We start from the raw sequence: 14,540 nt of genomic DNA, 5'->3' as shown, positions 1-14,540 counted from the left end.
GCCTTCTAGCGAGCCGTAGTCGCTCTGCGGCCGCCAGCGCGAGCCGACGGCAGGCAGCCCGGCGGCGTGCGATCCGGGCCAGTGGGCCGGCGGTCTCCTCGAGTAGAAGTCGGCCAGGCGCGCCTCTGGCTCGATCACCACACTCGGCATTCTGCACAGTGAGAACGTTCTACGTGTCTGCTGGAGAGCTTCACGCAAGACGCACGCGTAAAACACAAGCACTTGGCTTTCATGCGGTGAGCACAGAGTCTCAAAGAAAATTCCAAGGCGTTGCAGCCTGTTCGAACCGGCTGATCGACACGTCAATTTTTTTTATTATAACTTACGAAATGCTGCGCATGCCAATTTCAAAAAGGGGGGTCGTGAGAAAATACGGATTAATAATAGAGGTTCATAGCAAGGTAACCTTCACAGCAATATGAAGGACCCAACGTTTAGTCAAGGGTCATCGTGAGGGCCTGGCAAAGGCTCTTGTCGAAGCGTTGACTCCGCGGATGCATCCCTTTTTGTTCAACTGCTGTTGATCACTGCATATGAATAAAACAATTAAAAGATATGCATGCTTTGCCACAGGTCATGGGGCAATGCATCAGTCAGTCAATTCAAATCTGTTATCGTTTGAGGGGAAAAAAAAAGATTCAGTGGTGATTTAGCGGCAAATGGGAGAGAAATGCGTCAGAATTACGTCGCACCTCTTTTAGGTACCGGAACTACGACTTAAAATACACGCGCGCACGCGCACACATATGCAAGAAGAAAGGAAACTGAGGGTCCCGATTTTTATTAGTCAACTAACAAAACGCCAACAAACAATGACACGAAGGACAGCATAAGGGAAGTAATTTGTACTTGTTAATTGTAAATAATGTAATGGTATTTGTTAATATAGAGTGTGGACTAAGAGTCCCACACTCTATATAAGCATGTTTGAGTTTGGGCCTAAATAAAAAAAATGGCGCTGTTTGGCATCCGAGAGAAAGTATAGCTTTGGCTCCCCAAAATGTGGTTCCCCTTACTGACTCAAAGGCTAGCTGAGGCAACTCTACCGTGGTCTACGGTCCATCAAGTTCCCGCGCAAATCACAAGCCCTCGCGAAAGAACTCGGAAGCAAAGGCTTCACAGTAAAGATTCGGTGGATTCCATCCAACTTTCGTATATTGCAGGAAGCGAAAAAGCTAATGTCTCTTGCATATGCAGCCCTCTATCATTCTACCAAAGTCAGGGTCCCAAACAGTAATCAAGTTAAAATGTCTGACATTCGAAATCACTTTGGGTCACTTTGTCTTCCACCACATATGCCGTGCGTAACCAAGAGATTTCATCGAGAGGAAGCCTCACCTCTATGTCGAAAAAGGACAGGATCTGCTAGTGCACTAGCATGGTTACTTAAGACGGGGAATATGTATTCTTCTAACTGTACGATATATGCGACGAGACAGGAAGCACTGATCACTTTCTGTGGTCGTGCCCGAAATCCTAACAATTTACCCCGTAGATACCACTCGCTCGGGGCAAGCCCTACATGGTCACGTTCAACATCGACGTGATGGACGGACTCCTGAATGGTGCCGTCGGTGTACCTCAAATGATTTAGTACAGTGAAGGCGACGCGCGCGTTGCAGCGTGCATTTGGGTTAAATGTGATGTGCCACATACTGGCCGTCTGGCTCAGATCAAAGCCAAGCCCCTCGTGTATGCTGCTCGGTGACGGGTGATCAAGATCATGGCCGATTGGGTGCCCATCGAGTTGCGTACCTTCACCCTCAGCCTGGATAGAAACTCGGTGCCCTTCCACTCTGTGAAGAAGGAACGAACAGCGAAGCTGTCTAATGTGGGCCCCTTAATGGCAAACTGCGCCTTCGCCGCGGGTCGGCCCAGTTTTGCACTATCTTCGAGATCGGCCCACGTACGGGGGTGCTTGTAATTCTACCAAGCACTTACAGTTACAATATGATAACGATTAAATGTCTTAACTTAGCCAATTACGCACTTATCTTACAGTTATAAGGCGTTACGGGACAGACACGGTTTCCTTGGTGTACTCGCCAAAGAATGCTAACGCATTGATGTGACCAGGTTTTTTTTTTTACGATTGTAACGCTACCAAGCATCTGCAGTTACGCTATGATAACGATTAAATGTCCTAACTCGACTAAGCGTTACGGTGCAGACACTGTTTCTCCGCGGCACTCGCCAAAGAATGCTTACGCATTAAAATCGCATAAATGCGTCACCTTCGATAGAGGACCGCTGGCGCATGGTTGGTGTGCGAGATCATGTCCGGCAGCGGGTCATCGCGCTGTTCCGTTCGCGCGCCGTCGGCGTCGGGATCGCCTCCGCGTGGGCCGAACAGGTTCCGCAGCGGTTGGCGCAGCCCGCCGAACAGCTGCCCGCTTGGCGTCAGCAGCAGGAGAGAGAACACCGCAGCCTGCGAAGGGTCGGCTACAGCTTATAGCAGAAATTTATTTCGTCGAGATTCCCAGCACACTCGTGGAATCCCGAAAAGGTTAGTCGTAGCGCGACCTGCAACAAGGTGAGACGCAGGAACGAAATATTGGTGGTCATGGATTTCGACACCCTCTGCCCGGAACTGGCTCGTTGATTTTTGGATCGAGAAGCCCCCAAGCAAGAGAATATTTTCAAATCTGTGGCATAAACGTTTGTCTGCGCTGAGGTTCAGGTCCGTTACATCATGAAAGTAGAACGCTTGAGGTACCGCTTTCTCCGCTAATATCCAACCTATCACCGCCAAATAAATAAAAATCTTCTAGAGTTCTGTTTGCTGATCATTTGCACCTATGTTAATTGTAGAGAAAGCGATCATTGCCAGAACTCCTCCCGACGCAGCCGTTGTGCCACACTGTATATATATATATATATATATATATATATATATATATATATATATATATATATATATATATATATATATATACTACCTATCATTTTCCGGTACTCGTGCTTCGACCTCTTCCGGACTTCTTTATGACAACCAAATCAATCGCGCTTCACGAAATCATCTAACTGCGCCTGGTCTTAAATTGCAGGAAACGAGCGGTGGTTGCTCTGACGTTCCCGCGAAGTCGGGAGTGAAGCTAACCGAAAGGTTCTACAGTCACGCGTGTGCAGGCAGCAGGCATGTGGCATTCGCGTCAGACAGATTATAGTAACAACATTTTGATGTAGGCTTCTTGGTTTATCGTCGGCCTTTATGATCGAAACAGCACGAGAAATTCGCTTAAATAATTAGAAGAGGCAGCACTCTGTCTGTCATCGCTTAATTTCAAGCACATAAAGATATTCAATTTACAGGCGCCGACGTCATGGCAACTATATAACTTGCTCGAGTGAAAGCCACACTGGCGAAGCTATCTGCGGCCTCCCCCCCTACCCCCCCCCCAAATCCATGCACTTAAACATACTTCATGCATAGAGAAGTGCAAGCACTTTTTCAAACAGCCAACGGCAAACTCGTGAGCGTACGCACCGAAAGCGCGTGCATTGTGCAGAGTCCTGAGGCAGTGTATAGAGTGGCGCCTCTTCAGTTGGGCTTTTATAGCGAAATGAGGGCGTTGTCGGTCTTTGGGAGACAAAGTCTACAAGCCGTGATGAGATCAAGATACTTGTTCACACTGCCCGTGACCTTGCAAGTGCGATATTGCTGTTGATTATGTCAGCGAATGCAGCTTTGACATCCCTCGACGGGCTGTTTCTCTCTTTCTTCACCCAAGGCCGCTTAAAAAAAAAAAAAAGCGATACTGCGTTTGCTTTTCTCGAAAAGAAGGGCTACTTTCAGGAGTGGTATGTACACTACGTCGACGACAGAATACACGTTTAACGCAAGCTTGGAGTAGATACAGCTGACAACGTGTCGATGCTAGCGAAAATTTATTTTTTTATTTTCACAATACTGCGGACATCTGTCCAAGCAGGAGGGCGCTACGTGAGCAGATACAAAAATAAGCAAACATACAAACATATACAAGGGTTACAGTCGACAAGATTCATCAAGTGGGTGGCTGTAACCAGTGGGAAATTGATAGACATTGGTGCCACGTCAGCTGGTATGCGACGCCTACAAGGGCTGATATGGAAGCTGTGTTTGCTGATGTCACTGTCAAACTCGAAGGCCCATCTCAGCAGAAAACTGCGATGCCGGCTTGTTGATATGCTATCCTCCAGCCAGGCACGTACCCAGGATTTTTTTTCGGGGGGGGGGGGGGGGGCCACCACCGCCACCATCATCATCATCATCAGCAGCAGCAGCAGCAGCAGCAGCAGCAGCATCAGCCTGTTTTATGTCCACTGCAGGACGAAGGCCTCTCCCTGCGATCTCCAATTATCCCTGTCCTGCGCCAACCGATTCCAACTAGCGCCCGCGAATTTCCTAATTTCATCGCTCCACCTAGTGTTTTGTCGTCCTCGATTGCGTTTTCCTTCTCTTGGTACCCATTCTGTAACCCTAATGGTCCAACGGTTATCTAACCGGCGCATATTACATGGCCTGCCCAGCTACATTTTTTTCCTCTTGATGTCAATTAGAATATCGTCTATACCCGTTCGCTCTCTGATCCAAACCACTCTCTTTCTCTCTCTTAACGTTATGCCTAGCAATCTTCGTTCGATCGCTCTTTGCGCGGTCCTTAACTTGCTCTCCAGTGTCTGCCCCATATGTCAGATTTGGCAAAATGCACTGATTGCACACCTTACTTTTCAATAATAACGGTAAGCTTCCAGTCAGGAGCTGGCAATGTCTGCCGTATGCGATCCAACCTATTTTTATTCTTCTGTGGATTTCCTTCTCATGATCAGGGTTCCCTGTGACTAATTGACCTAGGTAAACGTACTCCTTCACAGTCTCTAGTGGCCCTGCTTTTCTTGTGTAGAATTAAGGTAGCTGTAGAACCTCTGTAGATATTCTTACGCGAAGGACGAGTCAGTAAGACCAGAAACTATTTACAGATTATATTTGCAACAACGGTTGCAGGGCTGACCGGTTACATTCACAGCGCGAGCCCAGTTCTTTCTTCCTCCTCTTTTCTGAAGTGATGGCGCCCACGCGCCTCGTTCAAACAAACAAATACCACGCGCATGTAGCAATATTTTCCAACCTTTTTACGTAAGCGTTCTGTACTCCTTGATTACGTAGTGCCTCTATGACTGCTCGTATCTCTACTGAATCAAATGCATTTTTGTAGTCTATATAGGCCACATAAAGAGGCTTGTTGTAGTCTGCAGATTTCGCGATAACCTGATTGATAACATGGATGTGGTTCATTGTAAAGTATCTCTTCCTGAAGCCAGCCTGTTCCCTTGGTTGACAAAATCGAGTGTTGCCCTTATTCTATTGGAGATTTTTTTTGGTAAACATTTTATATAATACTGGGAGCAAGCTAATGGTGATATAATTTTTCAATTCTTTAACGTCTCCTTTTTTGTGGATTAGTATAATGTCTGCATTCTGGCAGTTTTCTGGAACCCTTGCAGTCGATAGACACTTCGTATAAAGAGCCGCCAGTTTTCCAAGCATTGTGTCGCCTCCATCTTTGATTAAATCGACTGTTATTCCACCTTCTCCTCCCGCTTTTCATCGTTTCATGTCTTGCGGGGCCCTTCTGACCTCATCGCTAGTCATAGGAGAGTTTCTGTATCCTTTTCATTACTGTTTCTAAGTGAGGTACCGTGACTCCTCTGGGTACTGTATACAGGTCAGCTTAGAATTTTTCCGCTGCTTTTACTATATCTTCGAGATTGCTGATGATATTATCCTTATCTTTTAGTGCATACATCATGGTTTCTCCTATGCCAGGTTTCTTTTTTACTGATTTCAGGCTGCGTTTATGTTTTACGGCTTCTTCAGTCTTTCTCATGTTATAGTTTCGAATATCAGTTGTTTTCGCCTTGTTGATCAGTTTTGACAGTTCCGCGAATTGCGTAACGCTGTGCGGCCGCCATTCCCATACAACCGCGTAGAGCGCAGGACTCTGCGATTCTAGACGTACTGCGCTCACCGCGAAAGGTAAGAAAAACACCCACATAAGCACAGCAGAGAAGTGGCTACGTGAGGCGGGTCGACCGATAACTGTAGAAGCGTCATTCAAAACAAGTAATTGCTCTCCACTTACGGCGGCATTTTCTCTACTTCCTTTTTAAATAAAAAGATGTTGATCCATAAATATTCGCATAAACAACGGTTAACTTTATTATTATTCGCTTTTGCTTGCAGTTTGGTTGTTGCCTTGGCTCTCTCCCTTAGTAGATCGCTTAATTTCTGAACTCCTTGCGATTTTTGTTTCCAGTTGCCAATTTTGCACGAAAAGTGCTATACAATTAGTGAAAAACAGACAAGGTAACGGGCGACAGTCATCTTGCTTATGGGTTTGAGGGTTATTGCAGGGTTTCATGATGGACGCTCTTTCACATTATTTTATTTCCCGCCTTATCTAACCCATATCACGTGTATATGGTTCCGGGTATCTTCCAGCGTCGCGGCGAGCCGTAACTCAAGGAAATAATGAAGCAAAGGGAAAAGTTAAACGCAGTTGGCGTTTTCTCCTGCCCCAACTCGTTCCATGAGAGTACAGACCAGCTGAGTAACAGCCGCATCCATCTCCTGGTCCCAGGATCAGCCTAAATAAAGAAGGTTGAACTAACAAAAGCAAAAGCTATGCGCGTGATGGTTGAATAGGTGGTAACAACTGAACGCATCTCGCGTTAATCGCGCGGGTGCGGAATCTATGAGAAAACTGTCCTTCACCTTACAAGACATGCCGATAACTACCGCCATCTAAAAGGAGTGAAAAAGGCAGCATAATGCTGACCGATGAACAGCTGCCAAGTCTCCACATTGATCTGGCGGCGCTTTAGGAATGTGTGAGGAGTGGTGGCGTGGGTGGGGAGGGGGGGGGGGGTATGCCACTTGATTTCGGGGGGGGCCCGGGCCCCCCCGGGGCCCCCCCCTGGGTACGTGCCTGCCTCCAGCACTGGTTGATTTGCCTCAAAATAAGGCTCACGTATGTGCACACTACGGGGATTGGCCAAAAATTCGATGGCATCAAAAAAATAAATAGTAAAAAAAAGCAACAACGAAAATGTTCGATAAAATTATAAAAGTTATAATCATTCATCATATATATTAGAAAGCAGGGAATTATCAAGAACGTTCTGATCCTGTGAGAAATTAAAAGTGAAATAATGTTCTTAGAATGGTAGTAAAGAAATCGTACTGAATGAACTAAAAATTTCTCTACGGCTGTGAAGACATCCCATAGAAAATTCCTCATAAAGGAGGCTACCCAAAGGCAGGATATTAGGCCATGGAAAGATTCATTGCAGTACGCTGAAACGGTGCCCCTAAAAAATTTCCGTCACTATGAGAAACGGTGGTGCAATAAGATATGATTTGTCGTCTCGTCATCACCGCATATAATGGGCACAAGGGGAGGGTGCCAGATCAGCTTGTGCAGATTAATGTTTAAGGCAAAAGTTCTACCGCAACCAATCTAGTAAAAAGGACTTAAATTTGTCAAGAATCCTCCTGAACAGCGATGCAAAACTATCTGTAAGCCGACTATCTATCGACAGTATCAGAAACCACCAATACCAATTGAGTACCTTTTTCTCTTTATTTATAATATTGTTACGGGGATGTTGCGAATACAGAAAAACTATATCTACAATATATATATATATATATATATATATATATATATATATATATATATATATATATATATATATATATATATATATATATATATATATATATATACTGCGTATATATATATATATATATATATATATATATATATATATATATATATATATATATATATATATATATATATACTGCGTATATATATATATATAAACTGCGTATATATATATATATATATATATATATATATGTGTGTGTGTGTGTGTGTGTGTGTGTGTGTGTGTGTGTGTGTGTGTGTGTGTGTGTGCGTGTGTGTGTGTGTGTGTGCGTGTGTGTGTGTGCAGGATGAGTCAGCGTAGTTAAGATGGCTGACCACCAACAACACGCAGCAGCCAGCGTCTCCGATTTTCTTCTTCCCCTCTCTTCTTTCATACTTCCGTAATAATATAACGCAGCCTTCGGTATCAGCACTCTTCATTACTAGACACAGTCGCAGCAAGTTAACCGGCAATGGCTGAACCAGCGCAAGGCCTGCGCTGCTGAATGAACGTCTTCTTTCTGCGTGAGCAGCACACTCGGCTTCTACGAGTAGTGCCGGCTATCTATCTATCTATCTATCTATCTATCTATCTATCTATCTATCTATCTATCTATCTATCTATCTATCTCTCTCTCTCTCTCTCTCTCTCTCTCTCTATATATATATATATATATATATATATATATATATATATATATATATATATATATATATATATATATATATATATATATATATATATATATATATATATATATATATATATATGCAGAAGCTACAAGTGGCTCATTGAGCGAAAAAGCCAGCGTAATTTCGGGAATTATACAAAGTAGCATCTGTCATTTGTGTAACCTGGTGCTCCAATAGACGAATTAAAGTTTAGATAAGTAATAAAACACTCAAACCGAACGTCTGCGCGCTTTTGTTTTACTTCGGACCACAGCAAGAGATGTGTACTTCCGTTTCGTCTGCTCGTTCCCGCGTCGTCTAGTCGCGCGCGCAGGCAACGATACCTATGTCATTTTCTACCGTGTTGCAGCCCGCGATCGTACTCTGTGATCCACTCGTGTCTGCCTCAGTGTTCGTGTAGCACTGACGTATACCGTTAGTCAGGTGTTAGTCAGGTGTTCTTGTGCACAGCGCGCACAATCGTACGGTGCGCGAAACGAGACAAGCGCGACAGCTCGCGGGCGACGCAGTCAGCGGAAGTGCGCCCCGCAGCCAAAAAGCGAGGAGAAAAGAAAATGAAGGCGGGGCCGTGACGTATGCGTCACGCGATCCTCGAGCTCCGGTATGGGAGAATGCAGGGAAGGAATTTCGCTTGCGCAGGCTAGACGGGGCGAGTGGAGAGAGTGTCTATCTTGGCAGTGGCGCTCGCCTCCCGAAATCATGGTTTCGCAACACTGAAATATTTTTATCGCCGCTATCAATGAACCAATTTGAAAAGTCATTGCGGCAGAACTTTCCCTAGAGGTAACGTAACCACTGGCAGCGTAGAACCGAAATTTGCTAATAAGCCTGGTGAGGAGCCCTTTAAAACAATGTCGTCGTTAGCCCCCACCCTTTGTACAGGACCACATTACATACGCTAGTTACTGTCCAAACAAGTTACAAAAGATATTGCTTCTGAGTTCTTACTAATGTGTGTTCACAATATCACCCAAGCTGTATTTACTAGTACGCTGAAGTTTTATTTACCATTTCAAATAGCGACGTTCCAAAGATACCAGATAGGATAAGATAGGATATCCTTCTTCTAAGGCGCGTGCCCACTGCGGGGGACTGGCCAAGATTTGGATGGTGTTAGGAAGGTGTTGGTATTACAAAAATTGGTAAAAAAAATGTCAGGTGGAAATGGGTCAAAAATGTCTGAAGAATTTAAGAGAAGCGCCTTGAAACATCTATAAATTCCTCCCCCCACGGGTGAGCAAACATCCCTGTAGTAGTTTCCAAGAGGGAAGGCTTCTAAAGAAAGAATATTTAAAATGGAAAATTTTAAACCAAGTTGCCTGAACGTTGGTTCTAAAATGTTTTTTCCTGATACAGGAAAACCGCCGGCAGAATAAGAAAACGTGATCTATGGTCTCATCTTCTGCACAGATTGGGCACAGAGGGGAGAGTGCCAGACCAGCCCTGTGACGATAAAATTTTACACTGGTGTTCAACAGCGTCACTGGGTAAAAATTACTTCAGTTCTTCTGGTGTGAAAGGAATTTTTGTGCCAAGGGAATAGGAGGTGTCGATGTTCTGAAAAATTTGCTATAGCTGGGTTCAAAAAGTCTTGAGCTATTGCATATCTCCTGCACCTAACTGCAGTTAGGTAAGCTTATGTAGGAAGTAATGATAGTATATAGGGCCATTGAGGGGCGCTCTCGCGAGACTGCCAGCCGTTTCGTTCATGTATAATTCCTTATATGAGCAGGTACGCAAAGTAATCCAATTAAATTTATGTGGGCATTCACTAGAAGATGAAGTGTGCGTAAAAGGTTAGTACCACTATTTGTTGTGAGCGATGTGCATGAAGATAAAGAATCTGTTATGAGTACCGTCGATATTGATTAATTTAGTTTACGTAAGGCTAACACTACAGCTAGAAATTCAGCCACAAATACGGAGTAGTCAGGAATCCTGATTGAGAATGAGTGCTAGCAGGAGCAAAAATTCCAATTCGATATTTTTCTTCACAGTGTGAGGCGTCTGTTGAAATGACCGTATTTACATCTAAACTCAATAAATGGTCTTGTAATAGTCCGTTTAGGACATTATGAGAAAGAAGTTTTGCATTGTTTGGGTAGATACCATCATAGATGATTTGTAGGCTCTCTCGCGCCTCACAAGCAGGTGGCACCTCCCAAATACGTACATTTGAGAGATTGATCAATGTTTGTACAAATACCACCTGTGGTGCAAGAAACCGGGGTCAGTGTACTCCGAAAAATAATGCAGGCTGGGAAATGAATAGGTTTTCCTATCATGTAATAGGGGTATTGTACATATTTAAGACTGTTTTCACCATCAGCAAACGAAATCTGCCCAATATCGAGGACAACCTGACTTTTTGATGTAATAGATTATTAGCAATAAATTTCGGTAATCCGCCGCACATTCGCACGGCTTCCTACTCAAGCAGAACAAGGGGGCGTAATTTATAAGCTGGCGCACCAGAAGATAGTGCACATGCAAATTCTAAAATGGGCCGCACGTATATTTTATATATCATTAGTAGTGGGTCTCTCCGCATTCCCGACCGTCTGTTGCATGGCTTACGTAGCATGCCAACTGCTTTCACTCCTTTTTAACTATGTAGTTAATATGGCCAAGCCAACTGGGGGAACCGCCATAGACTACACCCAAGTTCTTCACCGACTCCACTTGAAGTACACTCTAAACAGAAAAGAAGGAAATGGGGTATTGAGGTTACTCCTTTAGGGGAGGAACTGATCTTCCACAACCATTCCTCCCTTTAGGGGGTAAGTGCGGGGGGATGAACCGTTACGATCCGCATGCGGTTACTCCTTCGAGGACTAACAGTTGCCCTTTTCCCGTGCTCCTCAAGGGAGTAATGGTCATTCTTTCCGATGCTTTGCAAAGGTGAAAATAATAAAATTAGGCATTTACACCCTGATAAAAAAATGGCAGTGGCTTAGCTCGGCTATGCCAGGATATACGTAGCGAAAGCTAAGGCATAGCATGGTTAGCCTTAGTTAATCTTGATTGCAAGTCCAGGTTAGTCTGGTTGTCTAGCTATGTTGCGGTGTTTAGCCAGTCGTTCGGCGCGATGTTCGTCTGTTTCCTTGGCGATTCGTTTCCTCTTCATCTCGTTCCGATGTCGATTTCAGGCCTCCTCCTGCTTATCAGAATTGTCGCCGTCCATACTGCAGCCTCAACTGTGGTTGCGGCGCGCGCAAGCTCTACTTTTTGCGTGCGTCTAAATGTCGTACAAAAATCCGTCACGTGACCTGATCCTAGGTGCCTAGGGGCAGGATCGTTAAGGGGTTTTTGAGAAGGCACGATGGTAGCGCCGAGCGACGTCGTGGCGTGTTGTCGGCTAGATCGTTCTCTGGACCGCGCGTTTTTCAACATTGCTCATGTGATTGTGCTTGCGCTGCATTTGTGTTGGTTGTAGGTTCTGTGTTACTTGGCGGTAAGCCGTGGGTAGTGGTAGTGCGGCTTTGGCCTCTGTGAGCTCTGGCAGTACAGAATTTGCGTTGTGTGACCTGTGCTTCCTTGAGAACCCGGCGTTGGTGACAACTGAAATGTCGAAGTGGCCCAGCGCATCGACAGCGCAGTTCAGCGAACCGCGATGTGGCGTCGCCGTGTCCGCCTTTGCTTAACGGACATCGAGGGATGTGCTGCTAGCTACAAGTCATGTAAACGCGACTGTGTCGACCGCCCGCTCTTCAGTGCTGAATGTGTGGTTGGTGTGCTGTGCTTGTAACGAGTGGTGCAGCGAATTAGGTGGTGGTGGAGCAGAGTGGCTTAGAGGCTCCATTTGTACGTTCACAGACATGTGCTCCCGTTTTAGTCTCATAAGCGGCTGTCGCGGGATTGTGGTGTGCTCCTTGCCTTGTATGACGTTTACGATGCTAACACACAGCATGTTCACGTTTTTCATTGCTATATATATGTCATTTGCATGACGACCGAGTTGAAAACGAGGCATATGTCTGTGTTCTTTGCGTTTGTTTGTTGTAAATTACTTTCTACTGTGGAACTTCCGGCAGTCTTATTACGCAAGGAGTACGAACGTGAACATAAACATATTTCTGTGTGTCTTAAGTTTTGAATTACGCATAATACCCTTTACGACTGATAAGTGGGCTACACGGCCAGTGTGAAGCAGCTACCTTTTGTTGCGACGCTCTTCCGTGTGATAGACTGATGCATGGTGCGCGTTTATTCCTGTACTGTTATAAAAACCATTTGTTTATTCAGTCAATACAAATGTACTGCTTCTTCGCCGCAGTACATTTGTATTGTATTTATTGTACAATATACAAATACAAATGTACAATTTCTTGTACATTTGTATTTGTTTGTATTTAGTTACGCGGTGAATCATACTAAAAGTGGGAGGGGGCCGCTATCACCCAGCATAGTATGTCCACTTAGGAGGCCTGAGAAGCAGCGGGTGCGCGAGTGTATAATAAAAGAACTCTTATGCCCAGTGACAGTGGCCCCTTTCCACTTTTAGTATAATTCACCGCAAAACATTGGTGTATTGCGAGAAAGGTAATTTTTAAAAGTCTCAATTATGCAACGTTTCTTTTGTACGTTCCTACACCACAATACATGGGTGGAAATGATAATTGTGGAGTAAAGCATACTAGGAGTGGAAAGGGTACATAGGTTTACTCTGTGCTCATTATATTCTATTGTGATATAATTTGCAAGTGCATCTGTGCTCGTAGTAAGCCTCATTGATAATTCTTTGCTCATTACAAATTCATATTGCAGGGAATTCTACTAAAGCACATTCACCATTATGGAACGCGTTATTCACCATCAATGCAGGAGCACAATGTGGACTCATGCCCATGCTTTTGGCTGGACTGCACATGCTCTTTGAGAACTGATTCGTTCATAGGTGCGCGGGTACATTACTCTAGACTGGAGGGCTGATGTTGATATGAAAGTACAAATTTTATTAAGGGGACAACATGTTGCCAAGAGGGTTGCAGCACAGCTTCTTTTTTTTTCTTCCAGGCACCTTTTCTATTAGAAGCTTCCATTGCAGTGTTTCAAGCCTCTTTGAGCCAGCACATAATGTATATAAAAATTGCGACACTGATTGGGAACATCACCTATGCTCTCTGCAGTAAGCTGTGCACAGGAGAAGTTCATGCCTATCTATAGCAAAAAAATGTAGCACAACCAGACAAAATAAAAGAAGGGGGTGGGCCGCAGCAATGCTAAGTGTTAAATGGTGCTTTATCCTTTCCCTTGACTTTTTTGTTTTTGTGCTTTTCAATACGGATCCAAGACGACCGACTCTCAAGACGACCGAGAAGGCCAATTTCTCTGTCGCTAGCGTGTCCCGTTTGAGCGACACGTCGCTTCAGTTAAGTTCGTTAACTCCTTGGAACGGAAGGGACGGTGCTATTGACCAAGATACTCTCGCAGTCTATCAATGAATTGCGCGTTTAATGTGTACCGCTCACTTATGGTGTGCGTACGAAGGGCATGGCCTATGCATGGCTCTTCACATTACAGCTTTTAAATTTCACGCACTTTTCTCACGAAGAGGCAAAGTGCTGCTTTTTCAATAAATTGAAGTACGCTGCAGAGGGCACCGTACAAGAGCAACCGCAGCCCGTGCAAATCAGCTGTTTGAAAATTAATTAGTTGGTGGAGAAGAGCCCGTCTTTGCGGTTGCCTCGACAGTGGAGATCGGCAGTTCTTGAAGACTAAATGGACAGCGATCACAGATTGTTTTTTTACGAGGCAGGAATGGAGGGAGAGGTATACACAATATTGAAGAGTGTCGTAGTTCACAAGGACATGAGCTACATAGTATCTGCCCGCGGAAAACTGGTGCCTGCGTTGCCCATGGATATTGCAATCACTTAAAATCACATAAAATGATGAACGTGACCTCCTGCATGAAGTGCAAAAGGTACACAATGGCTTCACAAGACTCTACCTCCTGAAGCAATGCCTGTGATTGAATGCAAGTTTGTGACTGGCAACCTTGTTTGACCTTCAAGGAAACTGTTTAGCTGCATGAAAAGCGTAGAACAGACATTGTGCAAGCATAAAAGAAAGAAGCCTTTGGGGACCTTTTCTGGGGGGTTTTAGATGCCCTTGCAAGACAGAGACAAACTGTATCGGTTGCCCAGAGCA

The sequence above is a fragment of the Dermacentor albipictus genome, chromosome 3 (assembly GCF_038994185.2).
Source record: "Dermacentor albipictus isolate Rhodes 1998 colony chromosome 3, USDA_Dalb.pri_finalv2, whole genome shotgun sequence".
In the NCBI taxonomy this organism is placed as follows: domain Eukaryota; kingdom Metazoa; phylum Arthropoda; class Arachnida; order Ixodida; family Ixodidae; genus Dermacentor; species Dermacentor albipictus.
This window is presented reverse-complemented; position numbering follows the sequence as displayed.